Source organism: Melospiza melodia, chromosome 7, assembly GCF_035770615.1.
Source record: "Melospiza melodia melodia isolate bMelMel2 chromosome 7, bMelMel2.pri, whole genome shotgun sequence".
Classification (NCBI taxonomy): Eukaryota; Metazoa; Chordata; class Aves; order Passeriformes; family Passerellidae; genus Melospiza; species Melospiza melodia.
The window spans coordinates 22,159,615-22,176,363 of NC_086200.1; positions in this window are offsets into that span (position 1 = coordinate 22,159,615).

The window sequence follows — 16,749 nt, forward strand, 5'->3', positions numbered from 1 at the left end:
CAGGACTCAGGATGCAGCAGTGGGTGCAGGACAGAATTTTGGGTGCAGGACTGTCCTATGGTGACGTTATGATGCTTGTATCCCCATCCATGTGCTCTGTTTATGCTGGATATTATGTTCTGTGCCTTCAAGACTGGCTCTGAAGAGCGAAGTTTTGTTTTGGTTTTGTTATCAGCCGCTCCCCCACGGCTGGCGGGACACAGAGACAGGGCAGTACATGGTGCTGCTTTTGCTTTTTGCTTGGCTTTTTGCTTTGCTCTTGCTTTTGTTTCTGCTCATTACTTAGTTTAGCTAAGCACTCCAAATTTTTCCCTGGACTGTTTTTCCTTTCTCTTTTTTGGAACCACTCAAACCTGCTCCGGACTGGGACCTGGGAAACACTGAGAGTTTGCACCTTGTGGCTGCAGCAGCTGCCCCAGCACCGGAGGGACTGATAACAGAGCGACCACTCCCAAGAGAGACTTTCTGAATTTGTCATCTTTTTCAGAGTGGTGAAAGAGTGTTGTCACCTGGTATTGTTCATTTTGTGTGCTGGGGGTGCTTTGCCTGTTAAATAAACAGGTTCTTTCCACTTCTCTCCAGGGAATCCTTCCTGACCCAGTTGTGGGGAGGGGCAATGTGCGTTTGCTTTCTGGAGGAGCCCCTTTGGAGGTTTTCTCCCAAATTTGCCCTAAACCAGGACAAAATTTGGTGCCCAACGTGTGGGGCTTGAGAGAGAGTGGAAAAAACCCTGTTCTGACTGCATTTTGGTTGCCATTACTCTGTGTTGGTATAAAGCAGTTAATGGCCATGTTTTTTGAATTCATAATGTCTCTTGGGGTGGAGGCTTGCATGCATTTCTGGTCCCTAGGTGCAGAGGATCATTAATGGGACATCACACCATGATTAATATGATAAGGGAAACCAATTTATTACAAAAAGCAAGCCATATTTATACTGTTCTCTATTGTTCACCCCTCAAGCTGATACATGATTGGTTAAATCCTTTTTACGCACGCATTTTGATATTTCAGTTAATTTTAGTTAGTCTTTCTTCTTCATGCATCTCGCTGTGGTTTTCTTGTCTGCCTTTGCATCCTGAACCATCTGCTGCTGAGCGTGTTCTCCTTCTTTTGTGTCCTTCAAGGGCATGGTGACCTTACTCAGGTTCTATGAAGGCTGGATTGTGAACATGTTACATATGTCCATTGTCCTCCAAAAAACCCTCAGCACTCCTCCCAGTGCTTTCTGGTCATTCAAGTGCCCTTCAGCTGACTGGTTTCATGCTTTGAGCTTCAGGGAATTGCCCAATCTTTCTGAAGCTGAAATAAATATCATATTAGTCAACATCTTAATTGTGTTTGTATCTCACAGAATTGCCTTTTCTTTTGCCTTTGTCTATAACTGTTCCTGTGCGGAAATCTCTGGGGGATGGTGGACATGTCAGATGCTGCTGGGACATCCCAGAGCACTTGGGCCTTGGCTCTGCACAGGAGAGCTCTTCATCCCCTTTCTCTCTTTTCCTCCCTCTGGGCATGGAGGGAGCTCCTGACTTCAGTGTGTGACTCGTGTGTGCAAAGAGCAAATCTGGGCAGAACTGGGGCAGGGAGGGTTTGGGGGGAACTTGGGATCTGTGCTGGGCACAGAAGGTGCTTTCCATTGCTCTGAGGCTGTCTGCTGTGGAAAGTGGATTTAATATCCAGCAGAGGAATGACTTTTGCATTTGATGGAACTGTGCCTTCCCTTGGCTTTGTTGGCTGAAAAGATACAGAGGAGCACACACAGAGTTACCAACTCCTGGATTCCAGCAGTGTTCAGATAGAAATTCCAACAGGAGGCAGGGTCAAGATGTGTGCTTGCCTTGTGGTCAGCCTTCAATACCCCTTGGTCTCTCTGGGCCCTTCCCCCAGGTGGGGCTTGGGCTCATTTGGTCCCTCAGGAGCTGGGCTGGGGCTGCAGAGGTGGCTGTGGAGCATTGCCTGTGCTGTGCCAGGGACTGGCAGCCACTGCTGGGCTGGGATAGAGGCTCTGGGGGGATTGGGGCTCCAGGGCAGGGCAAGGCTGGACCTGCCCCTTCCTCCCTCCCACACAAAATGTTTAGAGCCAACAATCTCCTCCAGTCTGTCACAACAGGGAATGCTGGAAGTGAAATCCCAGTTGTGGCCATGGGCACCTGGCTGAGAAGGACAGTTTTGTTCCATAGGAAGGAAAGCACAGAGCCTCAGTGTTTGGAAGGCAGGTGAGAGTCTCACTAGGCCAAGGCCAGCCAGACTTGTCAGGAATGGCAGATTTTTTTTGGGAGCAGTCTTTGGATTTAGGGAATTCTGGAGGTGGAAGACCAATCTCAGCCATGCATGCCTGGAGAAGTAGGACAGTTCTTTCTCATAGGGAGGAAAGCACGGAGCCTTCCCCAGTGTTTTGGGGACAGATGGGAGGTGACTCTCCTGAAAACATTGCCTGCCACACTTGTCCTGGCAATATTCCTATGGGAAAAATTTGGAGTTGAAATCCCAGTTCTGGCCATGAGTAATTAGAAGAGATTGACAGTTCCTTTCCTAGCAAGGAAAGCACAGAGCCGCAGTGCTCCAGGAGCTGATGAAAGGCAGCCTTTGACATTCCAACATCAGCCAGAGCTGTCCAGTGGCCCCTGGGAGGCCAAGCCAGCCAGGCCTGTTCCATGTTCCCTCAGTTCCATGAGACCCAATGGTCCCTTGCTTCCATGTGTCCCTGAGGTGCCATAATGCCCCCTTGGTGACACGAGGCCCTGAAGGGTCCCAATGGTCTCCATGGTTCCATCAGGCCCCACAGAACCATAATGGTCTCTGGGTTCCATGAAGCCCCGCTGTGTCACCAAGGCCCCTTGGTTCCATGGGCTCCAGTGGTGCCACAATGATCCCCTTGGTTCCATGAGGTTCCATAGTGCCACCACGGTGTCCTTGGACCTGCTGGGACTCTCAGTGTGTTCCCAGACACCCCCAGCATGGTTACAGACACTCCCAGTATATCCCAGTTGCCTTCAGCACACTCACAGTCATTCCCAGTCACATCCACTTGGCCCAGTAAGATTCCACTTTCCACCAGTATGATCCCAGTCACTCCCAGTGAAGGGAACGGACCGGGATGGACTGGGACAGGCTGGAATGGACTGGGACACCGGGATACACCAGGCAGGATACACTGGGATACACCAGGATAAACTCGGATACACTGGGACACACTGGGATATACTGGGATACACCGGGACATACCAAGACACACCAGGATACTCCAGGATACACCAGGACACCCTGGGATTCATCGTGCCCAGCACTGGGACCCACTGGGAGCAGGATCAGAGCACACTGGGACTCAGCAGGGCCAGAACTGGGGCAAAAGGGATCATAGTGGGACCCACTGGGATATACTGGGAGTGACTGCAACCATACTGGGGATGACTGGGAACACACTGAGAGTGACTGGAGTCACTGAGTCTACATTGGGGGCAACTGGGAAGACTGGGATCACAGTGGATTCCTACCGGGGTCATACTGGGAGTGACTGGGTCTGTGCTAGGGTGTCGTGGTTTTGGTTTGCTAATATAAGATCTCTTTAATTTTGAGATTTTTTTTGGCTAATGCACTAAAGAATGTGGTGGGTTTGGTGTTGGTTAATTACTAATACACTTATTTTTGGTTGTGAGATAGGATTAGGAGAAAGGTAAAGCAGGCTCAAAACTTCAAAAGGGTAGAAAGAAAAATTTTAATAATAGTAAGTAAAAAGAAAAAAAAGGTAGTAAGAATCAAAGCAAACTTTTTAGAATACTTCTCCCCACAACTTTTTCTTTCTCACTGACAATGTAAAGAAACTAAACTTAAGATTTCTAGTCAGTTTACTACCTCTCAAAGAGTCTTTTTTTAGTTCACTTAGGGAGAGAAGTCCCTCTTGATAAAGTTATGGAGACTTTTCTACAAAAGGAAAAAAACAGTTTTCTCGTGGTTCTCAATTTTGTCATGAATAACAACTGCCAGGGGAACCTTGCTATCCTGAAATCTTTCTTATTTCTACAAACCTTCCCACAGCTTGGAGATGGGCTATGTTGATTGATGGGGTATTGTTTTAAAGATGAGCTGTTCAAAGGCAAAAGTTCTCATTATCTATCTCTAAAATCATCTTCATCTCTGGGAGCACAGATCTTCATTTTTAGAAGCACAAGACTGTGCTCTTTCTTTGTGCAAACTTCTCATGAGATTACAGCTATTTCAACATCTGCTTACTTTAACATAGAAGCCTTTACCTAATATCAATTCAAACACTTTCATTTCCTTATAGTTTTATGTGTTATAAGGGAAAAGAGTCTTTTCTTTATAGCTTACAAGAGGATTTCAGCTCTAAAAACAAAGCATCTTCTCCCCCTCCCATCTGGGACTTACTTACCTTCTTCTTTATTACCTTTAATATCTTCATCTTGTTTTTAATATACGTGCATGTTGTTCTTTTCTCTCACTCAGAAGAAGACTGAAGCACTGAAAAAGTTAACATCACGCCTGAGTTTACCTAACCCACCAATAACTACTAACAGAAAGCTGTGGCTCAGTTGTGTTCAGATCAGCTTTGTAGTTAGTGTTTAGTTTTCTACACCAGCCACAGAAGTCTCTGGTCTCAGCCATGCTAAGAAGAAGAAGCAGCAGCAGCCTGACAGCGAGATCTTCGCAGCCACAGCCAGCCCTGCTCTGGCTAAAGCTCCGCAGCCTCCCCTGTCTCCTTGCCCGGCAGCTGCTGAAGCCCAGCCCGGCCAAACCAGAGCCCATGGAGAGAGAAGCCAGCAAGCAGCCCAGGAAATAGAAAAGAAGCCCAGCCTGCAGCAAGACGGCCCAGCCCAGCCCAGACACAGAGCTGAAGCCCAAACCGAAACCCAGCACCTCCCTGCCGACCAACAAAGAAAAGAAAAGTTTCTGAATTTTTTGGTCTTTACCATGTGTGTTTCACAAAAGCGTGTCTAGCTTTTCAGCAGCTCAACAGACTGTCAGATACACAAAAAACTTTGCATCACTTCCCTACATTTCCTCCCATTCCCAAACATAACACAGGGGCCACTGGGAACAACTGGGATCAGACTGGGAGCAACTGGGAGCAGCTAGGACCAAGCTGGGAGCAACTGGGATCATCATGGCATCAGAGTAGGATCATACTGGGAGGGACTGGGTCTGTGCTAGAGGCAACTGGGATCACACTGGGAGGAAATGGGGACATGCTGGGGACCAATGGGATCATACTGGGAGCAACTGGCACCACACTGAGGGTGGCTGGGATCCTTCTGGAATCATACTGGAAGTGACTAGGGGCAGGCTGAGGGCAATTGGGACCATGTTGGGGCAACTGGGATATACAGGAAATGACAGGAATCATGCTGGAGGTGACTGGGAGTGGCTGTGAGCAAATGGAATCATACCGGAAGCTACTGGGAGCAACTGGGAGTGAGTGGAAACACATTAGGGACAACTGGGATGTACTGGGAGAGACCAGGAGTGACTGGAATCACAAAAGAACCATAAAGGAAGTCACTGGAATAATACTGGGAGTATCTGGGATTGACTGGAATCCTACTGGGCGTGACTGGAATCCTACTGGGTGACTTGGAGTGACTGGGACCATACTGGGGGCAAATGGCACTGTACTGAGACTGACTGGGTTCATCCTGGAATCATACTGGGAAGGACTGGAACCATACTGGGAGTGTCTGGAACTATAGTAGGGCTGAATGGGAACACCTGGGATCATACTGGGAGTGACTGGGATGATACTGGGATCACACTGAGTGTAACTGGAAGTGACTGGGACCATCCTGGGGGTGACTGGGAGCCACAGGGCCCATGCTGGGAGTGACCTGGGGGGAACTGGGGGAACTGGCCCGGCTGGGGCTCAGGGTTGTTCTCCCCCAGGGCTGCCCTGGCTCCTGCTGCCACCCTGGGCCCCACAGAGCCGAGGGACAGGGGACAGCTGAGGGACAGGAGACAGGGGCAGGGACGTGGAGAGGTAGAAGGGAGTTCCAGGGGGTCCTTGAGCCCAGGAAAGGGGAGTCCAGGGTTTCCCAAAAAGGAGGGACAAGGGTGGGGACGCCAGGGATGTTCGAGAACGAGGAGTTCAGGGGGTCTCTGGTTTTGCACACAGCTGGGGCTGGGGACTGGGAAAGGCAGGAATGGGGGACCAAGGCATTCCAGGGCATCCCAGGGTCAAGCCAATGGCCAGTCTGGAGGCTGGGAGCCATGGGATGGCCGGGAAAAGGGGAGCAGAGAGCCCTGATGTCCAGGAATGGGGTGTGAAAAATGCATGTATTTTATGATTGGCTTTTCACAAATATTAAAATGAATATTATATGTGTTGTATTAGAAAGCAATGCTGTATTAATTTTCTTAAGTACTGTGTTAAATATAGTTTTAGGTTATAAAAATTGTTAAAATAGAACTATGCTATGTAAGATGCTTTGTTTAAAAGAAAGGACTTGCAGCGAGATAACTTGCAGCCACAGGACACCTAGATCTTTCAGAGAAAAAGAATTTATGGCCTTCTTATCAGAAGAAACAAACTTCTTCCCACCTTGGAGGTGCTATTAGGATTAGAGGGAAGAAGTTGACACTGGTCAGACAGAATCCTGTGTTTGAATGGAATTTATGCATCATGTATGAAGTGTATGAATATGCAACAGGCCGTTGTTTTTAAGGGTTAATCCTTTGTTACCAGGGGTGCTTTTTTGGGCCCGTGATGCCCAGAAAAAGGTACCTGGACGTCCATAACTCTTTGTTTTTATTGTCTCATATTGTCTTAATTCAATTTGTCCAAATTGTTATTACTCTAATTGTGTTACTATATAACCACCTTAATACTATTAAACTTTAAAAATTTTAAAAACAAGTGATTGGCGTTTTTCACAATTTGGTAGCAGAGGATGGTTACTAACTCCTCGCTGCCGGTGCTTTGGGAGAGTCTGAGTGGGGAAGGCGCGCCCTGCCCTCTTTGGCAGCCTCGCTCTGCTTCCCCTGAAGTGACCGACAGACGCAGGTTACGATCTGTGGACAAAAGGAGACAATAAAACAAAGAGAACGGGAAAAGGGTCCCTACAACTGCTGTAATTTGCCCCCTAAGAGTAGTAGTGCGCACGAAGAACCCGGGAAGGAAAAAGGATTGGTAAGTATTTCTCGGGGGGCAGGTACGGGGGGATGAATGTGTGTGAATGAGAGGCGGGCTGGTTGTCCCAGACCTGCCAAGTGAGTGCGGAGTCTCCCACGCTGCGTTTCCGACTTTGCGCTGGAAAAGCGGCCAGTAAAGAGACAAAGCGACTCATAAGAGAGTGAAAGAATCCCCGGGGGTGACTGGGACTGGGTCTCAGGGAGGGGTTGGACCCCTCGGTGGTGGGGAGCAAGGTTTCCTAGCCCAATCCACTAGGAAACAGGACAGGAGGGGCTCCTAAAACCTGCTGGGTTGAGGGATTTATATTCCAAGAGCATCCAAGAGCAGGGTTGAGCAGAATTCTGTCCGAGTGAGGATATGCCCGGGAACACTCAGGGTGGGACAACACAGCTAGATTGGGGGATAAAAAAATGCCCAAGAACATCCAGGGTTGGACAACACAGCAGAACAAATGAAATGCCAAAGAGCATCTGTAGTTGTACCACACCGCTGGGTTGAGGGACAGAAAATGCCCAAGAGCATCTGAGGTTGAACAACACAGCTGGATTGAAGGAAAATTACCCGAGAGCATCTGGGGTTGGACAACACGACAGGATTGAGGGAAAAATTGCCCAAGAGCATTTGGGGTTGGATAACACAGCTGGGTTGAGGGATATCCAATAGCACCGGGACTGGCCAGTAACACCTAAACTTGTAATAGGCGATGTGAAAGTAAAAGGTACCTTATTGTTGTTTTGTGGTGTGTGAGAGTGAGACACACACAGAGCCAGCCTCAGCTTCCTGGGCAGGTGGGAAGGGGGAGGTGTGGAAAGAGCGAGTGACCTGCACACCAGGCTGCAGCTCCCGGCTGGGTGGGGGCTTCTGGGCCCAAGAGGAGCGAGTGACCTGCGAACCAAGCTAGCGTTCCCTGGGCGTGTGAGGGGCCGTAGCTGAAGAGTGTGAAAGACACGCAGACAGCCTCACAGGGGAACGGGCACCAGAGGCAGCCAGAGTCAGGGCCCTTCTAGGGGGCCTGGTGACACTGAGACCTGGAGGTAAACCCCAAAGCGAAAGAGGGGGCCACAAGGACCTGTGATTTCCTAGCAATAAGGATCCCCTTTGTGTCTTGAGAGTGTGAAGGAATGTGTGAAAGTGAATGAGAAATAAAAGTGAGTGAATGTAGACGAATGAAAGTATAGGTAATGTCGATTGTGCATTTTAAGCCTTACCATATCTCCTTGGAGGGAGTTGGATTGTATTGAAAAGCAGTGTGAGAAAAAGGGGTTTTTTTGGGTGTAAGGAGTTGAAAGAAAAGTGGTATTTAAGTTGTTAGTAAAAAGTGAAAAACAGAAGCAGGGGACGAATAGATAGAAAACTGAAAAATGAGACAGAAATTCAGTAAGGTGGATACAGGAAAAGAAAAGCAGAAAAAAAATACCAACAGAAATACCCAAAGACAGCACTTTGGGAGTTATGTTAACAAACAGAAATACAACTCATTGCAAAATACAGGGTATGCAGAAGTTGATGAGAAAAAACATGCAAACTTGTGAATTATATACTTAAAAACAGCATTAGAAAATTTAACACAAAAGAGTTATATATTGATTCAAGGTATGCCTTTAGAGTAGCACATACCTTAAGAAAAATTTTAAAAGGGAGATTGCTTAATTAAAGAAGAAAAAGATTAGTACATGAGAAACTTATTTTCGAGGTTTTAGAGGCATTACAATTACCTAAGAGAGATAGCAATAGTACATATTAAAGGACACCAAAAGGTAAAGACCTAGAAATAAGAAGAAATAAAATAAATAATTGGCAGATCAAGAAGCTAAAGATGCAGCAGAAAATAGAGCTGAAAGAGTTAATATTAACTCCAAAAGAAGAAAAAAAAAGGGGGGGGGGAATTAAAACAAGATTGTGGCAAACAAGATAAATTGGGGAAATAGAAACATCTTGATATGGAAGACAATTAGATAATAAAACGCTTACGAGGGAATAGCAGAGGACGTGTATCAAAAAGCCCGGTGGGATACACAGGCTAGGTGTGATCATTTTTTTAAAAGAACTATGGGTACATTGAGACTTTTAGAGTAAAAAAACAAGTACCTGAAACATGTATAATTTGCCAAAAGATAAATAAAAGGGTGATGAGAAAAACAATATGAGAAGGTCGTCAGTTAGCTCGTCGACCATTTCAAAGCATCCAAAAAGCAAAACGGGGAAAGTACAGAGCTGAGAACAAATTACCTCATCCATTCCCGTTCGTTCCCCCACTCGTTCGCACCAGCCCTCCCAGCCCCTGTGCCGGCTCCGGCACAGTCCGTCTGTCCCGGTCCGTCTGTCCCGGTCCGTCTGTCCCGGTCCGGCCGCCTGGCCCGCGTTCTTGCCGGGGGTGGGGGTCTGTCCTGCCGTGTGCACCGTGGTTACCGCGCTGATCGCACCGAGGGGGGTCCCGTCTGTCCCATCCCCGGCTGCCCTGACTCTGTCGGCTCCCGCCGCTGCAGCCGGGGTCAGTCCCGGCTTTGCCGGATCAGCCACCGTGAGCCGAGTGAGGGCGATCCCCGCTCCAGCTTGGTCTGCACAGGAACAGCCCCTCGGGCAATCCCAGCCACAGACCCCGCCTCTGGAGCCCCCAGACCCTGAGCTGTGCCGAGCCCCTCGGGCCATCCCGGCTGCAGACCCCGCCTCTGGAGCCCCCAGACCCTGAGCTGTGCCGATCCCCTCGGGCCATCCCGGCTGCAGACCCCGCCTCTGGAGCCCCCAGACCCTGAGCTGTGCCGATCCCCTCGGGCCATCCCGGCTGCAGACCCCGCCTCTGGAGCCCCCAGACCCTGAGCTGTGCCGATCCCCTCGGGCCATCCCGGCTGCAGACCCCGCCTTTGGAGCCCCCAGACCCTGAGCTGTGCCGATCCCCTCGGGCGATCCCAGCCACAGACCCCGCCTCTGGAGCCCCCAAACCCTGAGCTGTGCCGATCCCCTCGGGCCATCCCAACCACAGACCCCGCCTTTGGAGCCCCCAGACCCTGAGCTGTGCCGAGCCTCCCCGTCCTGCCCTGAGCTCCATTCCCTTGGTAACCACAGCTCCGGCTGCTTAAGGAAACTCTCTAAAGGAATCACTTTATTGAAACACTAAAAAATCAGTTAGAAGAAAGCCCTCTCCTGATTCTTCCTAAAAATACGTGAGAAAGGCTGTAGAAGATAAAAATCCAAAAAGAATGGGATAAAGAGATTGGTCTATTTCCATTAAGAGAGGTTCTCAAAGGGGGGTGATGGATCAGAGTTTGTAAATGCTTCTTTGACTTTGTCTGAGGTCTGAAATTTTAAGAAATAAATAAAAGAGATATTTGGAGAATCCCATAGGCATAGCTGAACAATTAGACCAACTTTTAGGTCCAAACATGTATACTTGAGAACAGATGTGGTTGGTAATGAAAATAATATTTTTCTCAGGAAGAAAAGCAATTAATCAGAGCAACTGAAATAAAAGCTTAAGAAAAAGATAATCTGCAGGGACCCCCAGAGAAGACAAAATGCCAACTGTACCTCCTGAATGGGGTTAAAATAATGAGGAGGGGAGTAAACACATGAACAGTTATTGTAATTACATAACCAAGAGAATAAATGAGACAGCATATCAAAGGCGAAATGTGAAAACAAAAGATTTTTGAGAGACAGCTTTTAGAGGGGAAAGAAAAAACTCCAACTAAATAGATAAACAAACTTTAGAGAAAAAGGAAAATGGTCCTAAGTAAGCAGAAGATCTGAAAATCTTTAAAGAAATGGGCCCATTAAAAAAAAAAAAAAAAAAAAAAGTCATAGGCTTTAATTTTTTTGGGGGGGAACAAATACCATCAGGAGCCTGTGATAACTTTAAAAGTGGGTCCCCAAGAAGAAGAATTGGAATTTGTTATAGACACAGGGGCAGAGAAAACCTGCCTGTTAAACGTTCCAAAAGGTTATAGTGTGAGCAAACATATAGCGAAAGTAACAGGGGCAAAAAGAGGAAGTTTTACATTTCTGGTCATTAAAGATGTGGTAATTGAGGGAAGAAACTAAAATTTAGGTGGGATATGTGTTATTGGTCCCAGGGGCAGGTAGCAATTTATTGGGAAGAGTCTTACAAGTGCAATTAAGAGTAAGAGTTATATCAGAAAATAAGAAAATGACAGCTAGAGTTTTGAAATTAAGCCAAGAGGATGAAGAAAAAAAAATCAACAAAGAAGTTTGGGCTGGAGAAAGAAATAGGGGAAGAATAAATATCGACCCCATAAGGGTTACAACTGAGAGAGGAGAAAGAGAGAAGTTGAAGTAGAGAAGTAGTTAGGAAACTCTGAGATGTTAGAATGTGAAGTGATGACATCTTGGTGCTAGAAGAGAGCAGAAGTGTGAATGCAAGTTTTTTGCATGAAAGGCAGAGAAGTATCTTAACACATGGTTGTTAAGAGGTTATTCAATGCCACACTGGGGTCCGGAAAAGCCTTAGCAGAACGGGCCCTCCTTGAAGAGAAAAGAGGATAAGTTGACGAGAGAAAGAGAAAGAATGTCAGGAGCACCTGGGCACGCCAGGTTTGGGGTTGTCAAGGTTGGGAGGTGTCTGAGCGCTCCCTGCGATCGGCGGGGTCTCGGGGGCTGCGGCACGGACCGATCCATGGAGGTGCCCCGGGCGGGGCTGGCAGCAGAGGACACAGGTTTGCGGCCAGGAGCGGGCTGGCTCCGGGGCAGAGCTGCCGGGGGGCTCCCAGACTGTCGGGGTGCCGAGCCCAGGATGGCAGCGTCAGCCTGGAAGTAGGCCGAGAGAGAGAAGGGGAGAGAGAGAGAGAGAGGGAGAGGGAGAGGGCAAAAGAGACCCAGGGCAGCCCCCAGGGTCCCCATGCCCGGGGCTGCTCTCCCCTGCCCCGGCCCTGCAGCCAAGGGGCCGCACCGGGGGAAGGGCCAAGAACAGCATTGACAGCAGGGCTGTGAAAAGAGGGGCAGGGGGGACTAGCACTAAAAGATAAAATCAAAGCAGAGATTGCTGACTCTCCAAACCTCACAAAGCGGTTTGTTTTTCTGAAGTAAGAAGTTTTTTGGTTTTTTTTTCTTTTGTGTGTTTTGTTTGCCGTTAACGAGAAGGCTTTTTTCCTGAAGAAGAGGCTGCTGTAGAGAAAGCTTTTAGCTAAACCCAGAAAGTTTAGAAGGAAAGCGAATCGTAAAAGTTAATGCAGTATTATCTTTCTTTTATTATCTATGCTATTAAGAAGTCCTTTCCAGGTACTACTGAAGCAACAATCAAAATCACGGAAAGAGAGTGAATTCATGCCAGCAGAATCAAAGGACTTGTGAAGAAACTTGAGGAACGGACTATCATATTTAAACCGGGTGATACTGAACTGACTTTCCAATGGGGACTGAGTGGTAATGGTTTGAGAAAACCCAAATGATCCAAGAAATGTACAAAGAATAACACTGAATTAAGAAATAAGATAATGCTTATATCACTGGATTTGAGCACTGCCTGAATAAAACATCTCCTTGGGGGAGGAATACCTCAGATAGAAAGATCAAGAACGTTTTTGTATTCTGACCTTAGCCCTAGAATTGTACAAGGGAGAAGGGGAATTACTATTTCCATTAGTAAACTTTACTTGATTCATTCCAATACTGGACATGCTAGGTGGGTTATAAGTAAATGCTTAAATTGTAAGAGTAATTAGTGTTGTGATTCGCAAAATTTATGCTCTTATTGCAAAAAGTGTTAAAGTACTGACTTGGTTTTGTGGATGGGAATTATTAGTGCCTGTTAAATGAGAGCTACCTGAGGAACAGTCAGAGACCACAGTTAAAGAGTGTCAAAAACAATTTGCCTAGCAATTAGTTAAGAGAAAGTGACAAGAAAATAGAGGGCAAGACCAGATTGGCCTCTGTATTTCACCACCAAGAAGATCAAATAAACCTGCTGTGGGTTGCAACCTCACAGGCATGGGAGGTGGGAGTATAAGCCATACTGGACCTCTGTTATTCCTGTTTCTGGCACTCACTTGTTGTCTTTTCCCTTTCGGGATACCAGCAGGATTGTGTCACAAATGCTACAGAAAGCATCACATAGAAAGAAACCAAAGTTCCTCCTTTATTACACACACCTGTGTCAACAGCCACTGTTATAACCCATCCAAATTAAGAACTTGTAGGCAAAACAGAGTAAATTATTAGATTACAAGAAACTTAAGAAAAAGTGGCAATAGATTTAGAACTGAATGTCCAAAAGGAGAGAGAGGGATTTGTTTTAAATTTAATCTTGAAGATGCGGTTCAAGATTTGGAAAAAAAACCCCAAATAATAAAGGAAAAGGTAAAACCAGCACAGCAATCTAACTCTGTATTGACTCCAAATTATCTGTTGAATTGTATTACAAGACTCCAAGCAGTTATAGAAATGATAGCAAATAAGGCTGCCCAGGCATTAGAGTTAACATTAAGTCAGCTAAGCCAAACAAAAACTGTAGGGTATCAGAAAGGTTCGCTTTAGACTATTTATTGGCCAAAGAAGGGGGTGTTTGTGGAAAGTTCAATATATCAGATCGTTGAAAATTGATGACCACAGAAAAGTCATTCTAGCAAAAGCAAAAGAAATCAAAAAGAAAAATATATACGCATATAACAACCCAGGTACCAGTCCAAAAATTAGAAAACAATGTTAAAATCTAGCTGGTGGGGTAATGTATTAGAAGAAATTAAGATCTTTCATTTGTGTTACAACTGTTTTTATATTTCTTTCTTGTGTAATCCCGTGTTTTATTTTACCAGCATAGTCCAGAAGATATAAGTAGAAAAAAAATATTGCTCAAGCCAAATGATTTACAAAGAATAAGAGTGGGGATTGTGAAAAATGCATGTATTTTATGATTGGCTTTTCGCAAATATTAAAATGAATATTATATGTGTTGTGTGAGAAAGCAATGCTGTATTAATTTTCTTAAGCACTGTGTTAAATATAGTTTTAGGTTATAAAAATAGAAACTATGCTATGTAAGATGCTTTGTTTAACAGAAAGGGCTTGCAGCGAGATAGCAGCCACAGGACATCTAAATCTTTCAGAGAAAGGGAATTTCTTGCCTTCTTATCAGAAAAAATGAACTTCTTCTCACCTTGGAGGCACTGTTAGGATTAGAAGGAAAGAAGTTGACAATGACCAGACAGAATCCTGTATTTGAATGGAATTTATGCATCATGTATGAAGTATATGAATATGCAACAGGCTATTGTTCTTAAGGGTTAATCCTTTGTTAATGGGTGTCCTTTTCCAGGCTCCTGATGCCCAGAAAAAGGTACCCGGACATCCGTAACTCTTTGTTTTTATTGTCTCATATTGTCTTAATTCAATTTGTCCAAATTGTTATTACTCTAATTGTGTTACTATTTTTATAACTATTTTATTACTATGAAACTTTTTAAAATTTTAAAAACAAGTGATTGGTGTTTTTCACACTGACTGTTCACCGCTGCCAATGCTCACAGTATTCTCCTAACACACTTGAGCTTCCTGTCTTTCAGTGAGAGAAAGATTCAGCTAAAGTCAAGGAAAGAGGGCAGGGGAGATGGAAACCTTCCCTTGAGATGCTTTTAGGAAGGCCTGAAGGGACCCTGCCTTTCCTTGGAACAGAGGTGGTCACCATGCATGGTGTTGCCTGACCTGCCCTAGGTGCTCCTCTATTCCAGAAGGACTTTTGCCCACTTCATCACTTGTCTGTCCCTCCAATTCCAGGGCCTCAAACCTGCTCTGTGAGATACTAAACCTGTAAGTCAGCTGTAAGTTTTCAGAATATGGCACTGACCATGGCTCTAAGTAAGTTTTTTTAATCAGGCTTACAATATATTTTGAGAAGAAGAAGGAACAGAAGGGGTAGATACCACACAAGAATCCAGCAGAGTCTTCCCAGCTTTTTTGTCTGGGTTCTATGAAGCACAATGCCCAGTGCTTGCATTATGCTGTCTTTTCATGTGTTCTGGTGACCAGAACCATCCCATGGCCAGGCCCAGGATAATTTGGGTGCCAAAGTCCCATTGCCTGCAAACATCACACTCTTTTTTACCCAGCTGGTGCTCAGCTCAGCATATTTGCTGAGACAACTTTAGGACTGTTTTCCTTAACTTGGCAGTTCTAGCAGATGTCCTTATGGCCCCTAAATTCTGCATCCTTTGTGTCCACTATCAATGGGCATCCTTCTTCCCAAGCTTTGTCAACCTCCCTCTGGGTCTGAGATCAGTGAAACGGGCCCAGCCCTGAGTCTTAAAGACAATTCTAGCAACAACTACTTTGCTTTTCTAATACCTGGCCATCACTTCGAGCTTGTAGGCTGCTATGTGTGTCACAGGTTAAATGTCTCTTCCTGTTGATCAGGCTTGGAAGTGTGGACAGCCCAGGCATGACAGGATATGTTTTCTTCAGGAAATGGGACGTAGGGCCCAGCTTGCAACAGGTCCAGGCCCGCGCCTTCCAGAGCGCCAGAAGGTTCGCGGCGCCATTGCAGGGCTCAGGGCGCCTCCTTGTGGGCAAGAGTCGCCTCGACAGCGCGGGCGCCGCGCGGCGGGGCCAGAGGCCGGGAAAGGGCGGGCGGGTGTGAGGGGCGGGGCGGTTCGTGCCTAGAGCCGAGCCCGCGCTGTACCTGGGCGCCTTCCCGGCTCGGTGTTGGGAGCGAGCCGCCGCTGCTCGGGCTCTGGGAGAAGCGTGCGGCCGCTGCGGAGTCCCAGCCCGCAGATTTGGCTGCTGGCCGAGGCTGAAGTGCAGAGCTGCCATGCCAGAGCTGCCGTGCGCCGTGGCACTGCCAGAGCCCCTGGCAGAGCCAGGCTGGAAGTGCCGACAGCTGAGGGAAGCCCTGCCATGGCAGCGCCCCAAGCTCTTGTTTATCCCACAGAAAGAGAGGATCAGCACCTGGAGGTGACTGCGTCATTCCTGGAAAGGGACTATCTGCTTACAGTTGCGATGTCTGGCAGCAAGCAGGACGGCGCTGGTGCCAGGGAGCCAAGTGAGGGCAAAGCAGCCCTGTGACAGCCTGGCCCAGGGGCTCTTGTGGCAGCAGGCAGCGTGGGGATCAGAACAGAGGCAGGGGGAGGCAGGAGCTGCTCGGCCATGCCAGGGCTGGGAGCCTCCTTCCTGCCCAAGTGGGGCCCAGCTGGGCCAGGGGGCAGCTCCTGGGACAGCCGTGCCCGCATTGGCCCCCGCTCTGCAAGGCCTCCAGCGCTGCCCATCAGCCAGGCAGGGACAGAGCAGCCTTGGGGCCGATGCTGCTGCAGGCTCAGAGCCCCGCACAGCTGCTCATGCCCGGTGCCATTGGCTCTGTCCCCTGCAGCCTGCATGCTGTGTCACCGTGCAGAGGCTGAGCCCTGTGCCTCCACTGGCCCTGGCAACTGTTCCTGTGCTGCTCCTGCACTGCCCAGGGCACCCACGGGCCCTGCTTGGGCCGCACGCAGACCAGAACCAGCTGGGGCTGTGACAGCTCTGCTGCTCTGGGCCCAGCCCTTGGGCAAAGCACCCGCCTGTCCCTGGGCTGGGGGCAGTGCCCAGGCTGGGCTTGGCAGAGCCCATCTGCTCCTGGAGGGCTGGGGGCACTGCTCTGGCCTGGCCTGGCCCGGCCCTGGGGTCCCTTGG